We start from the raw sequence: 19,190 nt of genomic DNA on the forward strand, positions 1-19,190 counted from the left end.
GAGTTCAATCTACATAGCTCTGCTCTTCTAAACTAACACTTTATTTCTTAAGGCCACCAAATATTGAAGAGGACCATTTGTTTTTCCTGATAAAATATTCCAAATAAATCTAAGTGTACTTAAAAATGAATTAGGAGCAATTAGGCTGATGGAAAAATCTATTTTTTTTAATGTTTACTTATTTTTGGGACAGAGAGAGAAACAGAGTGAGAGTGAGGGAGGAGCAGAGAGAGAGGGAGACACAGAATCTGAAGCAAGCTCTGAGCTGTGAGCTGTCTGCACAGAGCCCAGCGCGGGGCTCAAGCTCACAAACCGCAAGATCATGACCTGAGCTGAAGCCAGATGCTTAACTGACTGAGCCACCCAGGCGCCCCGAAAAATCTATTTTTTTAAAAAGTAATGCAAAAATATGTAAGTAATTTTGGGAGAGAATTGCTTAATTTATAACATTAGGAAGTACCAAGTTATGTCTCAATTACATCTCAGTGGATTACTGGGGAAAACAAAAATTAAAAAAAAAAAGATTTTAGCCCTTTTGAGATTTTTAAATGTTGAAACCATGATATGCAGAAGGTGTGCCTTTAATAATTACATTGGTTCAATTGGCAAATTTTATGAAAACGTACTAATGGGCTGAAGGGAGGAAAAGAAAGGTTTCCTTCATTACCCTATGAAATGGAATTTCAGAGGCCGAATACTACAGAAAAAAATTTAAACATGAAATGCTGATTATCCTGAGGGGATGTCCATTATCTTGAGGTGACCCACGCTTGAACTCTATGCCACAATTTCATCTATCGACCTTCATAATAAGTAAATTCATGCCACAAATGCATAGAAATAGCGAGGGTGCTAGAAGATTGAGTACTATTGGAAGAAGTGTTTCCCAGGGCACTCGTGCCCGGGGGCGGTGGGCTGGCTAGGACAGAATTTTCAAGGAGAGGCACCAGGACTGCAATCCCTTCCTGGTTACTTCAAAAGCCTGTGTGGCTTCCTCATCTCTGTACTATCATGCTTCTAACAGGCTGTCTATAACACATCTGCTTTAAAGTTAGTTATTATTTACTGAGTAACATCAATTAACTTTGCTGAAGATTTTTCAGTGTCCTGAAACGTTTTTCCAAAAAGCAGCAACTTCTCTTCCATGTTTTATAAAATTTAGAAGCCATAATGAGCTGATTGTATGTTATACTTAAAAGTTGTAGCATTTCCAATTTGAGCATTTATCTTCTGGTTTCCTAAATGGACCTTTTCCTCTGACTGCCCCTTGAACACTTTAAAATTATAAACATGAACTCTTCTGTAGGTGAAGAAATGACAGTCAGTCTCAAATTTAAGTTTGTGATTAAAAAATAATTCTCTGATCCAGAAGGAAAGGAAAATGGGACGGAGGGCTATACCTAGTTATGGTAGAGATCTGCTAAATGCCACTGGAAAGAAATTCCAAAAGGAAATAGCTGTTCTACAATGCTTAGAGTTCTATAAGAATAAGTGGCTTCCTTGGGCTCCCTCTTTTCCCCCAAAGAAGAAAACATGGTAGTGAAAACCGAGTGTCATTTTTAACCATTACATTTGGCATGACTTGGGGCACCTGGGTGGCTCAGTCAGTTAAAAGTTAAGCATCTGACTCTTGATTTCAACTCAGGTCATGTTCTCAGGGTTGTGGGATTGAGCCCCCTGTAGGGCTCCGGGCTGTTGGCGTGGATTCTCTCTTCCTCGCTCTCTGCCCCTCCCTTGCACCCTCTCTCTCCCTCAATAAATAAATAAAGTAAAAAAAAATTGTATGACTCTCACTTTGCTACCTAACTTCCCTGCCTCTCCAGAAATGGTACCGAACAGGGTGGCAAGATAAGCCTTCAATCTAGTGGAGAAGAGGGTCATAGAAAATGGGAATATTAGCTTAAACATTTCTGCAGTAAGACAACTAGAAATTCTGATGCATTGATTTGAATGGCAGGATGGTTTCTCTGGATTTCACAGCTATCATTTCCCTCAAATTGGTCTTTCTCTTTTCTTGGTGTGTGTGTGTGTGTGTGTGTGTAAGTTTTTTTATTTTTGAGAAAGAGACAGAGACAGAAACAGAGATAGACTGAGCAGGGAAGGGGCAGAGAGAGAGAGGAAGATACAGAATCTGAAGCAGGCTCCAGGCTCTAAGCTGTCACCACAGAGCCCGACGTGGGGCTCGAACCCACAAACCTTGAGATCATTATCTGAGCCGAAGTCAGATGCTTAACAGACTGAGCCACCCAGGCATCTCTGTCTTCTCTTTCGTTTGTAACGAGATACTACCAACTTTATTCTTTCCAGTGGATGTCTTTATCTTCATCTATACTACGCTTGTTCCCACTTAAAACCCTTTGCACTGCCGTCCCCTCTGTCTGGATTGCACTGTATCTAGACTTCTGCACAATATCACCTCCTCAGGTGATATTTTTTGCCTGGCCTCGAAAGCCAATATATCTCCCCTCCTCCTAGTCTGTTGCATTATTCTGTCTTATTTATTTCATAGCATATTTGTTGCAGCCTGACATTCATTGCTTGCATTCTGAAATTAATTTTATTAATTAATAAATAATTATTTCCTTGCTCAATGTCTATAACCATCTCTATAATAACATCTGCATAATGATAGAACTGTTTTCTTCTTCTTTTTTTTTTTTAACTCACTGAGTTCACTTACAACGTGCCTGGATAACAGTGGTACTCAATAATATTTCACTAAGGCGAAAAGAGAATGATTAAATGGTCATTTTAACTTCAGTGGTTGTATTTTTATAAAGACACAGAAGGGCAGAATGCTTAGCAGGGACTGTGCCTACCAGAATGCACAGATCTGAACTCGGGTACGTGCTGCTCAACTCATGTTCATATTTGGAACTAAGGAAAAAGAGCCTTTCCTCTTTCAGTTCTGTTAATGGGAGGAATTAAGTGCCCTGTCTGCATCTGTCAGTCACTGCCACAGAGTGACAATGTTGGTCTTTATAAGTGTCAAATTTTTTGACACTTTGTAAATGTCAAAACTTAGCCCTTCAAGTGCGGTTTGAATTTTTGACACATAAATTTCAAAGATCCGTTCCTCTTGGTTTTTATTTCTGTAATTAAAGAAAAAACTTTCACCCTCATATTTCCTGTCTTGGAACATATTATCTTTGAATGCATTTTTTTAATGCACTAATGAATATTTTTTATTAACAACTAAGTCAACTCTCATAGGTAACTACTTTAATTCACAGCACAGAGGCATTTACAGTTTCCTACAGTTTCATGTTTTTAAACATTTTTTTAATGTTTATTTATTTTTGAGAGAGAGAGAAAGACACAGAGCATGAGTGGAGGAGGGGCAGAGAGAGAGGGAGACACAGAATCCAAAGCAGGCTCCAGGCTCTGAGCTGTCAGCATAGAGCCTGATGCAGGGTTCGAACCTAGTAACCTTGAGATCATTATCTGAGCCGAAGTTGGATGTTCAACTGACAGAGCCACCCAGGTGTCCCTACAATTTCATGTTTTTAAAAACATTACATTTTAAATACATCTAGTTGACTGTCATGCTTACTGAAATGACTGGTTGGAAAGATATACTGTATACACTAAGAACATTGGCTTGTGCACTTTTAAGCTAATGCTTAATAAGCTCTTTTATTGGATGAATGGGTAACCTGATAAGGTTAACTGTACCATCCTTATATTTATTTTTATAACCAACAAAATACTATTTGTATCTTATCTCTTGTAACTGTTTGGGGGTATTGATGAGCCCTTCTATAACAGATGACATATTAAGCAATATTTTTCACCTAATAATAGAATAACATGAACAATGCTTTATAAACCATAAAATATCATACAAATATAAATGATGAACTTCAGCCTCAAAATGAAAGTTTGATTTTAACTCTCAAGTCCATGCGTGATGAACTAAAATAAAGTAGTTCAAGTGATTGCATGTGTCCTGAAATTCAAACAATTGCGTAACAGAAATCTGCTTGTCACAGATTAAAGTAAATGCTACAGGTGAAAGAAGATAAGTTCTCAAAAGTAAATATTAAAGGAAGGGAAGGTCAGTCCTATCAGTCAGCTTGTTAAAATATCTTTCATGTAACCTTTTTTGGTTGTGAGTCCATCTACCTAAAATTTACCCTAAGATTAAGAAAAGTCTGTTAAGTCAACTGCCTCAGATTTCTAAGTGCGTGAATTAAAGCGCACATGTGTCTCAACCATTCCCTTACTTTTCTGAAATGACCTAAGCTAATTTGGATGACTAATGAATATCAAGCTCTCTTGGGAAGGATTGGTAGGCTTTTTAGATGTATCGGGAGCCTATGTGAATCTAGCTCATCAGTCTAATTACCAAAGATATATTTCGATGAGAACAAGTCTCTGACCAAACTTCCCAACTGTACATTCATTATTAGCAGACAGGCACAAAATAGTCACATGACTTGTCTGTAGTTTCAGGAAGGCCAGCTATAACCTGCACCTGGCATGAAGGACTCACTCTAAACAGGCTTCAGTGACATTAGGACTGGTGTACTTTGTTGTTGGGTCAGGCAGCTAGGCCCACTGGGGCTGAGTGGGGCCTTGACTTACAAAGTACATCAATGGTATTCAAGTACTGGACTTGTCCGCTCGTATATCTTGTTCATGCAAGAGTTATGGGTCTAGTAAAATTTCCCTAGCCAGTTACTAACCTTGATACCACTAATTTCGTGAGTACAAAATTATTTCTAACATCTTGTATAGTAAATAACAAGCCTTTCAGTGTTGATTCAGTTGCAAATATGCTAAGTAGTCACCTGTGAAGATGCTAGATCCTAATTAGAATGCTGTTGAGCATTCCTCGTAAGCACTACAGTATACGAACAAATACATTATATGGAAAGAATATAAATATAACACCGAATGAATAAAAATCTCTGTATATGAGGCTTGGAATCTGTATTTTTAACAAAAATTTCCAGGTGATAGATTTTTTTAATATTATATATTTTTAATGCTTATTTATTTGCTTTTGAGAGACAGAAAGAGAGCACAGCAGGGGAGGGGCACAGAGAGAGAGAAACAGAATCCAAAGCAGGCTCCAGGCTTCAAGCTGTCAGCACAGCCGGATGCGGGGCTTGAACCCACAGACTGTGAGATCATGACCCAAGCCAAGTCAGATGCTCAACAGACTGAGCCACACAGGGCACCCCTCCAGGTGACATTTTAAAACACATTTGGGTAGTTTTACAAACACTTTTTTAAGACCCTGAATGCCATTTTCCTGACATGCCTTCTCATTTAGGAGAAATGCTGAATATTAATAGCTACTTCAGAATGTACTATTTTGTGATTTTTGTCTTTTCTTCCCCCATAAGAATCCTTCAATCCTTTAATGCTTTTGTTAGTACCCAACTCCAGGAAAGAAATTCTTTTTTACATTTGTTTTTGTGATGTCTCTTATCTGTTGGGGCAACATGCTAAATACAGAGTGGTGACCTGCTCCACAAGGTTTTTTTTAATTAAACGCTCAGATCAGATCCATGATTATGGAGAGACAGGTACAATAACCAAGTGCCTTTTAGCAGAGGAAATCCTCATTGCTGCAGGCAGGAGTTTGTCATTTTAATTCAGTCTTAGCTGGTCCCTGCCCTCGTAGGTCTATCAAAGAAAAGTGGCAAGAGCACTGATTGAAGCAGTGGTTTGCAAAATGACTCATTCAAGGACAGAGTGCACAGAAGTACATTAGAGACCCTCTTTATTGATCTTAATAGAGTGAACAAAGACACCTAATGGGGTGAAGCAGTAGGAGCTGAATGCTCTTTCAGTCTCTAAAGACTTTGTTTTGCTTCATAGCTATTTTCAGGTGTTAGCATTATCTCTAAAATCCTTTATCCAGGTACCACAATTTCTTTGAGTCATGCTATTTCTTTGTTGTAAACTGGGTTATTAATACTCAACTGGAAGGTTTTTTTTTTTTTAAATGAGGATTAGAGATAAAGCCACATAGCAGATGCACAGTAGCAGATCGTATTTTTTTTTTAACTGCCTGTACTACTAATAATGGAAAACTGCGTGGGCTGTGGTTAAACAGGATGGGATAGTTAAATGCTGGAGAGAGTTGAGGACACAGGGCTGGGTCAGAGCTTCTAAGACTTTGATTGATGAAGTATATTGGCTAATCAGCCTTGAAACCATGAGGCATAATCCTCCCTAGGGCATTTTCTAAGAAATTAGTAAGGAATGAAAGGAATGATTGTGGATGCTTTTCAAGAAAGAAATTCTTTTAGAATAGCTCCCTAAAATTGGGGGGGGGGTCACTCATATGATCTTATTTATAACTTTTAAGAAGTCTGTGAGCTGGGTAGAACACATTTTCATATCCTCACTTTGACATGAAGAAAGAGGCTCTCATGGGTGAGGAAATGAAACCATGTATCAAAACTCAGATATAAGTGTTAGAACTAGAACATCAGGTCTGCAAACTCTGCCAAGTGTTCTTCCCACAAGGACAAGTTATAAAATCAAATTAACAGTAGCTTTTCTTCTATCACTTTTTACTTCATTATTACAGGGTTCACTGATACGGTGAGTTCCTACCACAAAACAGTCAGTGTAGTTTCTCCAAAATAGATGCCATAATGTTGTCATAGACAGGGTTTGGTTTTGTCTACGGGAGTCCAGGATGTGATATGGGCCATCATCTCTCCTAAATAAATGGATGGTGTGGATTTTTTTTTTTTGCATCTGCACAGCCAGCATCATTAGGCCCATAGACCTTTCCCATACATCTGCCCTCAGGCTCTTTCAAGGCCCACCTTCCCTACATTTCTGTGGAGAAACCATGACTTGAATTCCCTGGTTTTCAGTATAGCTGATGAATGCGTGTTTCCATATTTCCACAAAGATCTACTTTATTTCTTCTACTCCTAGGGGTGAAGGATCAGAGCACAGGGAAGAACATAATAAATCTTCCTATCTTCTATTCCTAGAGCTGGAAGAAGGAAAAAAAGTAAATATACACTAAGTTCCTAACAACAAGTTTTCAGAAGAGATTCCTGTCCTTTTAGCTAAAGATGAAGTAGCAAGGTTTTAATGAAAGTCCTTCCTGATCCTGTCTCTCTTTATACAAAAGCTTAGTTGGACAATTAGTTGGTAGAGGTTACATGTCTTATTCTGAGTTTTCTCTCTTTTTCTTTTAAAAATTTGTTCAAGTTGCTCTAGGCAAGTGAGAGTTGCCTAAATATACAACTTATACTAAGCTAATATCTAAGATGGGTTTGGTTATAAGTAAGTGAAGAATTTTAAGGACTATTAACGTCTAGCTCTTCCTTCAGCAATGACCCCATAGAGGAAGCGCACAGGGTCTTCTTCTATGCTGAGGTCTCCTTTAGCTTCTGGAATCAGAAAAGTTTGGAGACGCTGCTTGAACTGTGACACGAAAGACCTTGGGTCTCAAAACATCAGGGTTAAGACTGAAAAGTTATTGAATGAAAGCCTTCTGATCATATTCCCTTATACCTAGTTTATCTGGTCCTGTGGTAGAATTCCTTACTATGCAATACTTGGACATTGCAGTAATAGTCCTAAATCCTTTAAGACTGCCCCGGACTCTGCCTTTCACTAGTTGGTAAAGTTCCACATAACCTTTGTGCAAGTGCCCAAGGATTACAAAATGAGAGGATGACAAGTTGGCAAGTGACTTACTTTTCCATCATCACCCGGGAGGCAGCCGGAACCAGTCTGGTGAGAAAGAACTCCAGGAAAAACACCTCCCCAGGTTCATGTCAGTAATACTTTTAAAAATGGAGACCCACAGAATACAGCAGAGTCCTTAAGCTCCCTCGTGGCTAAGAACCAAGCTTCAGTTAGAGTGAAGTTTATGAATTTAGACTTCCTAGAATAAATAGGGCTGATCTTATGCAGTGATTCGATCTGGAGAAAATGGATTCCTGGCAATGTTATCAATTCCTTCTGTTGGTAATTCCTGGGGGTGCCAGTTAGCCAGGTTTACGTTCAACATTCTTACAACTTGGTCTGTTGTTGCTCCTGTCCAGGCTCCAAGAGTTCTCATGGCTTGGCCCCCTGCAGAGTTGGACATGATTCTGCTGTGTGGTTGCTCACAGCTGGCACCAGCTGTTGCTACACTTTTCTATCCCAACTACGCCTCTTGGTTAAGATCGTGTCTCTAGTCCTCCCCCAACTTTTGATACTACACATATAATGCCAGATAGTTTGCTGGTAAACTTGAGGAATATTGACTGTAACATAAAGTCACTTCTGGGTAGGAAGCTGACTGCCATTTGTTTTGGTTATTATAATGGTGTCAAAGGAATCATTTTAACTTTAAAATAAAAGATGGCAGATAAAACTTTACTTAAGGTTTCAAGTCCTTAAAACATCAACTTGGAGTGATGAGGAAGAAAAGAGTCATCTTTTAGCAGCAGCTAGACATAATCAAATTGGAAGACAAGAAAGATAGGGTATCTTTTATTAGATCAAATATTAGCAGCCATGTTCTGGCATGATGCACATACCTTCTGTATGAGATGATATGACATACACTCAAAAAACAGCCCAGAGAGGAGAGAAATGCCAACGATAATAGATGTGACCTTTCAGTGCCTTGGCCACTGGCATTGCGCGAAGGTAATCCTAGATCCCCCATTTTTCCATTTCAGTGTGGCTGAGACTGACAGGGCAGGTGTCCTGCCTAAGGCAACTGATGTACGATTTGCTTTCAGTCTCCTTCCTATTTGCCTCTTCCAAAGCGAGTTTGAAAATCCTGACCTTTCACTAGTTCTTCAGAGGACCCAGAGGTGAGGACCTGATATATTATTTATTACTTCTGAGGCTGCTATTGTACCAGTGCTAAGATTGATGATAAATGGACACACCTCAGAGATTTTTATACTGTTATTCAGTTCAGGAGGATTGAAATGCAGCTATGACGAATGAGTTGAACTGCGGTGTCTAGATGAAGCTAAATTGAGCACTACTTAATCCCTTCATCATAATATGAACAAGGAACAAAACAAATGGTACCATGGCAGTCAGGCGTTGCCTCAGGAACCACAATTCTGGTTGTTGAAATCAGCTGCGAGTTCATTTTGTAACTCACAGTTATTTACCGCTGCCATTGATGTCACCAGCCTGCCTCGTTGAACATCAGATCATTCAACCCAACTACATGGACGGATGGGGAAAGTTTGCTGGGAACTCAGTGACCATGGCTTCTTAGGGGACAAAAATCTGGATAAACTGCACAAAATGTGGAAGAGGAGAGAACCACGTTCTGCCCAATACATGTTACCAAGCAGCACTTGTAGAATCCCCCTCTCACTCTTGTTTGTCCCCAGAAGGAAAAATGTTTAAAAGCAGTCCAGAGGACTGTCATCACTCCATTCTGCAGTGACCATGTATAAACCCATCTTTTCTGGAAGCTGAACTCTGTTTCTGGTGTCCGGCTCGAGTCAGACCTACACCTGTGTGCTTGGTGGTGTCAGAGTAGCTTAGCTCCCTGGACCTCAGCCCCAGTCCCCGTACCTGGACTCTGACCTTGGCTTTGACTTGCGGGTTGGTGTTGCAAGCACCGCTGCCTTGGGACTCAAGCTCCTGCTCTGCCCCTCCCTGCCTGCCATCTCAGTCCCCTTCTAGCCCAGGACCCTCTTATCTGACCCGGTTCAACCATTAGTTGAGTTCAAGTTTAGGTGACCAGAGGCTGAGAGTTTAGGTCAGGGAAGAAAACTGTCTGGAGACCTAAGCCACAGGAGAAAACACAAATTGGCATGGGCCAGAAACAAAGGCCAGCGTGAGCTCCCCAGTAATCAAAAGTGTGAGGAAAAATGTCTTGCCTAAATGAGAAAAAAGTGCAGGTAAGGACATGAGCCATTAATTATGTGCCACACTAATGACTAACACGAGGCTCTGCCCTTATAACTCGGCTGACTCAGGGATCATTTGCGTTTTGACTTTCTCCACATTGTGAAAAGTCATTTGTGAATATTTTTATCTATAACTTTAATTTTTGGGAGGTAATATGTTCATGTGGTTCTAAATTCAAAGATATAAAAGAGTACAACAGAAAAAAGATCCTCTTCCCGTTCTCCACCCTGGAGAGAACCAAGTATCAATTTCTTTCACACTCTTTTAGAGATATTTGATGCAGATATGAGGAGATAATTGCATGTATTTTCTATTTTCTTTTAGAATACACATTTGTGTTCTTTTTAAAAATATAAATGTTTTTTTATTAAGAATACAAATAACTGAGGCACCTGGGGGGCTCCGTTGGTTAAGCATCTGACTTTGGCTCAGGGCACGATCTTGCGGTCAGTGAGTTTGAGCCCCACTTCGGGCTCTGTGCTGGTGTCTCAGAGCCTGGAGCCTGCTTCAGATTCTGTGTCTTCCTCTCTTTTTCTGCCCTTCCCCCACTCTTGCTCTATCTGTCTGTCTCTCTTTCTCAAAAATAAATAAACATTACAAAATTTCTAAAAAGAATACAAATAGTGTTATACTATATGTACATTTTTGGCCCCTTTTTCTCTGAATGTGCTGGAATTTGACCATATCACTATATTAAGAATATTTTCTTTGGGCTTTACAATATTTTGTTGCATGGACTGCCGTTGTTTAGCCATGCACCGATTGATAGACATTTAGATTACTTCTAGTCATTGTAAACTGGTAATATAAATACTTTATAAGTGTGTAAAGTCATCCACAAGTATAACTTATTGCAGATTCCCAGTTGCTCATCTGAAAACTCTGGGGACTCACGTGCTTCAGAATTTAAAATTTCTCAGGTCTTAGCAATACAATTCAGATATTATATAAGTAAATTCCTTCGTGGGGCCTGGAGGAGCACCCTGTAATTTAACATATTACAATTTTTGTAGCAAAATGTATGAATTCCATAGTAAATGGAATAAACAAGGGATATAAATAGCTTCACATCAGTTCAGGTCAAATTTTTTTTTTTTAAGTGTTTTTTTTTTTATTTATTTCTAGGAGAGAGAGAGAGACAGCGTGAGCAGGGGAGGGCCAGAGAGAGAGGGAGTCACAGACTGAAACAGGCTCCAGGCTCTGAGCTGGCAGTCAGCACAGAGCCCAACGCGGGGCTCGAACCCACGAACCACGAGATCATGACCCGAGCGAAAGTCGGACGCTTAACCAACTAAGCCACCCGGGCGCCCCAGGTCAAATATTTTTTTAATGTTTATTTTTGAGAGCAGAGGGAGGGGCAGAGAGAGAGGGAGACACAGAATCCAAAGCAGGCTCCAGGCTCTGAGCTGTCAGCACAGAGCTCAATGCAGGGCTCCAACTCATGAGCCATGAGATCATGACCCGAGAAAAAGTTGGATGCTTAACCTACTGAACCACCCGGGTGCCCCAGTTCAGGTCAAATTTTGTTCACTAATGAGTTCAGGTCAAATCAGGTCAGTTTTTTTGCAGAAAAACTTTTGGTTTTTATTAAGTTTTAGATTTCCTAAAATGCAGTGAGGCATAGTGGACCTGTTTCCCCTTCCCTGTGTTGAGTGGGTCAACACAATGGCAATATGATTCAAATCTGGGGAGCCTGAACACCTGCTTACCATTTGCTCCTTGTGTGACCTTGTGGAAATTGCTATATCTCTACAAGCTTCTGTTTCCTCATCTGAAAAATGGGGACAAGAATTCCTACCCAGAGGACTGTGGTCAGAGTTCATGTGTCTAGCACCTGGGATGCACACAACGATTGGCAGCTGCTATCATTATTCATGGGAGGTGGTGTCTAATANCTACCATTTACTCCTTGTGTGACCTTGTGGAAATTGCTATATCTCTATAAGCTTCTGTTTCCTCATCTGAAAAATGGGGACAAGAATTCCTACCCAGAGGACTGTGGTCAGAGTTCATGTGTCTAGCACCTGGGATGCACACAACGATTGGCAGCTGCTATCATTATTCATGGGAGGTGGTGTCTAATATGATAGAATTAAGTCCTTCTTTTTCCATGAAAATTTGAAGGTAAGAGGAGAAAGAGAGAGAGGAATTTTGTATAAGAATCCTAGGAGAGTTCTTTAAGGAAAATAGACCAATAGCCAAAGCTTTCTCTCTGGGGTTTACACTTATTAAAAACTGTTAGTCTGGACAGGGCAGTGCTGACCTAAGCTCAGAGTCAGGGAAGTTCCAAAGACCCTCTGAAAATGCAACCCCCCCCAGAGAGAAGCGGCACAGTGGACTGGTCCCAAACCCAACCTGGAGAGAGAAGGGCAACCGTAGTCTGGGTCCATCAAGAACTGGACATAGGAACCTATCTGGCTCCAGGCATCTTGTGATCTCCCTTCCAGCCTGTGGGACTTACTCTGTTAATTAATTAGCTAATTAATTAATTAACAACCATTATCTTTGGATGTTGAATGATCATAGTTCTACAAGAGTATTCAAGAAATTTACACACATGGCCATATCTTTGTGAGTATTATAGTTTATTGGGGACTTGTAATAAGTAAGTAAACAGCAAACATCACTGAACTCTAAAGGAGTAAGCTACGTGGGGAGCGGTGGGGCAGGAATGGGTTACTTTGAGTCAGGCAGACAGAGAAAGCCTATGGAAAGAAGCTCTCTGCAAGCTGAGATGAGAAGCAGCAGCTGTGCATAGAGGAAACCAGGAGGAGGAGGAGGCAGTGAGGGCAGCAGTAGAGGTGCATGAGCCATTTCTTCTGTCTGGAACGCTCCTTGCCTATAATGTCACATGGCTGGCACTTCTCATCATTCAGCTTTCAGATCCAGTGCCATCCCCTCAGAAGGTCTTCCTGACCTTGCTAAACTTAACTGTTCCACTTTTGCTTGCCACTTGCTACCCACTATCCTGAAGTATTTCCTCAGAGCTTTAGTCACCATAAAATTTTTGTTTATTTTTGCACTAGCTTATTGCATGCTGTCTCCCATTAGAAGGGAAGCTTCGAGAGCCCTGAACATTTTGTCCAGTATCTGTGGGTGTCTAAATATTTGTTGAATAATAAAGGAGGAAACTATGCAAAGGTGCTAAGGTAGAAAAAATTTCGGTGAATTCTAAGAAATGAAATTAGTCCTTTGGGTCTTGTCACATGAATGGCCCCCAGTGAACGCTGCTTCCTGGTATCCATGCCCTAATGTGTCCCCCTCCCACTATTGACTTTGGGCATACCCTCGTGACCTTTTTGGCCAATGGGACATCAGCAAACAACACAGATGAGCCATGAGAGAAAGCCCTGCCTGGTCTTGCCTCTTTCAAATGGAAATACCACTTGGAGAGCAAAGCCAGGTCACACCAGAGTCCCAACTGAACTTAGCTCTAATTAAATACAACTGGATGATTGAGTCCAGGCAAAACCAATAAACCAACCCTCCTATCCTCCTCACCCATCACTCCCACTCCATAGAATTGTGAGAAGTAAAAAATAGTTGTTTTAAATCACAGAGGGTGTTTTTTTTTTTTTTTTTGATGGTCTGTTACATACAAAAGAGCTGAATCAGAGCTGAGGCAAAGTAAGCAGAGGGAAAGTGTTATGAGATGAGATTAGAAGAGTAGACAAGGAAACAATCACTCAGGGTCTTATGCGTGTGAAGCTAATTTATATTAAATGCAATGGGAAATTGTTAACAGTTTGAAGGAAGAAATTCTTTCCAAGAGAAGTGTTAGGAGGCTACTCCAATTATCTATTGCTGCTTCGACAAATGGAAGAGGCTCTGTACCAATTTCTAGCCTCAGGCCTTGAAACTGACAACTTCTGTTTCCTTTTTCTCAAAACACTAGAAGGCCTGCGCTCACATTTAAAAAGCTGATGGCCTTGCTGGACAAATCATGTGGAGAGGACCTAAGTCACAGAGCTCCCCCAGATCCAACAGGAGATGACACAGCGCCTGTCTCTATGGGAAGAGTCCAATCTGCCACAAGGGACCCCTATAATCTTTTACTCCTCACAATAACACTATAAAGCCAATAACAGCATTCTAATTTTGGTGGATGAGAAAAATGAAGTTGAGATGGATTACGTATCATTGTACAAGCTTTCACAGAGGTGGAGGCAGTGTTTTAACTCAGGTCTGCTTAATTCCAAAAGCAAACTATTTTCACTATAAGAGATTGGATGGGCTCTGGCTTGACCATATCCTAGAGTTTTGGTGGTAGAAAGAGAGGAAACAAAAAGTCGTCAGAATTAAGGAGAAGATAAGAAGAAAGGAAGGGATATTCCAGGAAAGCAACTCTGCCCTCTTTCCACTCTTCTCTCAAACTGTAACCAAGTATTGTGACCTTGAGTGACAACTGTAACTATAATCTCCGAAGAATAATAACTCCTCATTCTAAATTTCTCACACTCACAATTGCTTCAAATCTCCTTACAAGGAAAAAAAAAAGATTGAAGCATTGTTTGTAGTGGTTTATAGCCTAAATGTTTTCTGGAAACAACTTAAATATCAAATAATGGGACAAAAGACAAACACAGTGACATTGTCATATGATGGAATCTAGACAGAACTCTTTGTATCAACACATAAGTCTCAAATACAAGCAAAAAAAAAGTTAAATTGGAGAACAATGCACACAGTATAATACCAATTATATAAAGTTTAAAGCATGCATAACAATGCAACATGTCATTTATGGATCTGCACTATGTAGTAATCACAAAGAATATACTTGAGGAAAATATACACCAATTTCAGGTTATTGTGGTCACCTTTAGGAAGGAAAATGGAAAGGAAATGGGAGGTATAAATCAAAGGCTTTAACTGTATCAAAAAGTTCTTATTTTCTTTAACAACAACAACAAAAAACAAAAATAAAGCAAACATGGCAGGTAAAGTCAAAGGACCAATCTACAAGATAGATGTTGTGAGATCATAGGCCAAATCAAAGTTGCTTAAGGGTCCAGGTGACATATTGCAACAATTTAGGGGACATTGAGCCCATCAGGTCACAAAACACCACATAGTAAGTTGAACACAGGTAGAAGTGTCACTTGATACCTTGAAGCTGTGCAAGAACCCTCAATTGTACCAAGTCAGGCCAGTAGCATTCCCATAAAGGTTGCCAGCAGCTAAGGTATGGGGGTGGCACCCCTTTCAAATTGCTTTGAGGTAAGTAAGGCTTCGGAGTATATGAAACATCTTGAAGGACTCTAAGAATGAACAGGGGTGAAGTTTTGATAGGGGTGGAAGTGTGGAGAAACTGTTCCATCAGATCAGATCAAGGCATCAATGACTTAATTTGATCTTATAGGTTGGTTGGTGAGGCCTGGGGAAATTCTAGTTACATCTGAAAATAGAAACACCTGGAATAGCTAACACATAAATAAAAACGAGGGGCCACCAGTGTGGCTCAGTCAGTGAAGCAACCGACTCTTGATTTTGGCTCAGGTTTCATCTCACGGTTCATGGGCTTGAGCTCCGAGTAGGGCTCTGCGCTGATGGCGTTGTTGGAGGCTGCTTGGCACTCTCTCTCTCTCTCTTGCCCCTGCCCCACTTGAGTGTGTGCACCTGCTCTTTCTCTCCCTCAAAATAAATAAACACTTAAAAATAAATAAATGAATGAAAATGACGTTCAACCAAATAAATGCCAATAATAACATCAGGACCTTTCTTATTTTAATTGGTAGAGAGGATTTGAAATGAGAAAGATACTTCACGGCAGAAAGGAAAGCTGGAGAAACAGAAGACCAATTTTCTAATGGGTTATTTTCTGCTTCTCTTCATCTGTGCAAGAACCCAGTGGAAACTGCTTGCCATGGTACTTCATGTCTTGTTGACAACTTAGTGGGTGTTATGACCAAGCTCATTTCACCAAGGCCCGTGATAATGTAGGCACATATAATATTTCTGAGCACGGACCTCTTTTAGATACCCTGGGACATCCAGATTCTCATAAAAAGGAGATCTAAAGTAAACATAGCTAGCTCAAAATGCATGACTGGTTTTATACATGATACACCAATGAGGCGACCAAATTCCTTGGGGCAACATGGAGCCCATGTGCTCATGCTCCTTACAGATTATGTTTCCTGGGTATAGCATTTGGTTAAAAAAAAAAAAAAAGAAACTAAAAAACAAGAGATAAAGGTACAGAAAGGACAGTTTAAGTCCCATTAAATCTTTGTCAGCTAGTCTTTGGGACAAATTACATAGCCTTTCTTTCAAAAATCCTTCCAGAAATATGAAAAAAAATATGGAATTTTGCTGTCTTTAACTTTCCTTAATCCTAGTTGCTTGAAATACGCACTAACTCTTCATCTCTTAAACAGAAAATCAAGCCACCCAGATTTTATTTGTAAGATGAACTACCAGTGCTCCATGAAAATAGGCATATATTTGTTCTGAAGACACTACTGATTTTTTTTTGTTGATCTATGAGGTAAAAACTAAATATCAGAATTGGCTTGTGCAGCCAACATTAAAACTTTCTAAAGAATACAATGGAAGCTAGTAAAGTTAATACATCCAAAATGTCAATCTTGTCTCCCATCCCCACAGTCTTCCTTCCTCTTTATAAGTGGCTCTATACCTTCCCCAATTTGTGAGGAAGTCTGGGAATCTTATGATTCTTCCTTTCACAAAACCTGCATATCGAATCACTAGCAAGTTTAATAGTTTCTTTCTCCTAAATATATTTTGAATCCATCTACATTGCCCCAACTTCATAGCACCACTTTCTTTCCACCATTTCTCTTTTGCAGAGCCACCAGGTCCTGCAGAGAACACACTTTTAGAGAAAATGTTGGCCATACAATAGTTAATTGATCCCTCCCGGAAATGCACTCTATCCCTCCTAAACTCAACCAAACCTGCCAAAGCTGAGAGCTGGGCCTTTGGGGCAGGTGTGGCATTATCCTGAGAGTGGGGACTTATAACAATTCTGAGGCTTGAGCCACTGGAATCTGAACCCATGACTCTCCTGCTGAGCCAAGACTCTCAACGGAGCTGAACTGTTTGGAGATGGCCACTGGCTACTGACCTCTCTGAAGGAAAGATTGCACAATTGAGAATTTAGGACTCCCACAAATAAAGATCAAATAATGAGCTTAATGTTAAAGACCATCAACACTCATGAAGACAAGTGTTGCATACCTCAAAGGTGTTTAAAGAGGTAGTAAAGATAAAGAGTCAAAGAGATCATATATGGAAAGCATTTAGCGCTATATCTGAAAAGCAGTGGGAGTTCACTACTGGAAGCTGCATTTGGATTCCACTTCCGCCTGCCTTCTCTGAACCAGGGCACTTAGCACATGTGCTCCAGCTCCCGTTACCCCGAGGCATGCATTGATCATACAAGGTGTCACCTGCCTCTGAGCAGGTAGTCCACTGCCAGAGTTTACGGCAAATGATGCAGAGGTCATACAGAAGTTTCCTACTGTTGTGGCAACACATTATTATACATTTAGTGGCTTAAATTACAGCTGTGCACTTCTATTCTCATAACACTTCTGATGGTCGGAAATCTGAAATGAGTGCTGGAGCTAAAATCAAGATGTTAGCAGGGCTGTCCCCTTTCTGGAAGCTCTAGTGGACATCCAGTTCCTTGCCTTGTCTAGCTTCTAGAAGCTGCCTGCATTTCTTGGCTTGTGGCTCCTTATTCATCTTTAAAGCCAGCAGCTTAGCAGTTTTTTTTCTCTCTCTGCTTTTCCCTCTTCTATGGAATCTTGTGATTATATCAGGCCCACCTGGTATAATCCAAAATAATCTTCTCATTTTATGATCCTTAATTTAGTTACTTCTGCAACGTCTCTTTGTCCTGTAAGATTACAAATATATAGGTCCTGAGAATTAGAACATAGGCATCTGGGGGCCATTAATTCCACACACCACAGGTAGGAGGCAGAGACCACTTATTAAGGATTCATTAAGTAGTGGTGGAGATTGGTGGGGGTGGTAGATGGAGAATTGAGGAGGAAACTGGCCAAATGGGGAAAAGAGATGAATTTCAGCCATTGGCATAATTGGATTGGCATATTTAGGAAAAGAGATTCAGGAAAATTAGCTTCATCTTGAGCTGAAAGTGATGTAAGGATTTTGTTTTTTTTTTTTAATGCAGGTACATGTGTATGCCTGTGTGTGTGTGTGTGTGTGTGTGTGTGTGTGTGTGTGTTTGTGTGTGGTAGGGGCAGCAAAGGAAGTAAAAATATGATGAACTAATAGTTTTATTACTACTGCAAAGAGTATTGTTCTTTGAATATTTTAAAATTGACTATGGTTGATACAGCAGAAAGGAGTGGATTTTTCTACATTGTTATTTTATCTGGTGATCTTACTGAATTTTCTAAGTTCTGATTGGCCATCCACTGATTCTACTAGATTTCCTAGGCAGATAACACGTTATATATTATTTTGAAGAAAATATAATGCTGATGTCAATAATAGACATACAAGACAAAGTTATTAAAAAGAACTAAGAATATGTGGTTTGGCAAAATGATTATCAATGAAATCATTCATGTGCACTGCTCACCTTTAATTCTCCTGTGACACAATAGCACGAAGGTGAGTCAGACTAATTTTGATGTGAGTTTTATTTTATAAGAACTATTAAGTCTATACAGATTTGCTAAGTAATCATGATTGGTATTTTGTGGCATGCTTAGTCACAATTAGGAAAAGAGTAAAGGGGACAGTTTTCTTTCTCAAGATTTTGCTTCAGATAGTCCTTTGTTGCTTTTACTACTAATAAGAAAAAGTTAAGTTTCTTTATATTTTGAGTTTTATTTATTTATTTTGGGAGAGAGAGAGAAAGAGAGACAGAGACAAAGAAAGAGAGAGAGAGAGAGAGAGAGAGAGAGAGGACATATGTGCATGTGAGCTGAGTAAGGGCAGAGAAAGGGAGGGAAAGAATCCCAAGTAGGCTCCACGCCATCAGCACGGAGCCCAATGGAGGGCTCAATCCAAAGACTGGGAGATCATGACCTGAACAGAAATCAAGAATCAGTTGCTCAACTAACTGAGCTACCCAGATGCCTTGAAAAACTCCAGTTTCTTAATTTAAAAACCAAGCTTTGCCCATATTTTTCCAGCCCCTGGTAGAGTGCTATGCACAGAAGCACAGCGCAATAAATACTTGTGTTCACGCAGATAATAAATGCTGTAAAGTGTTGTATCATTTAAGAAACGGAGATTTACTGGAGATATCACAATTCCAGACTTTAAAAGGTACTACAAAGGTGTAATCATCAAGACAGTATGGTATTGGCACAAAAACAGAT

The sequence above is a fragment of the Crocuta crocuta genome, unplaced genomic scaffold (assembly GCF_008692635.1).
Source record: "Crocuta crocuta isolate KB4526 unplaced genomic scaffold, BGI_CrCroc_1.0 scaffold235, whole genome shotgun sequence".
Classification (NCBI taxonomy): Eukaryota; Metazoa; Chordata; class Mammalia; order Carnivora; family Hyaenidae; genus Crocuta; species Crocuta crocuta.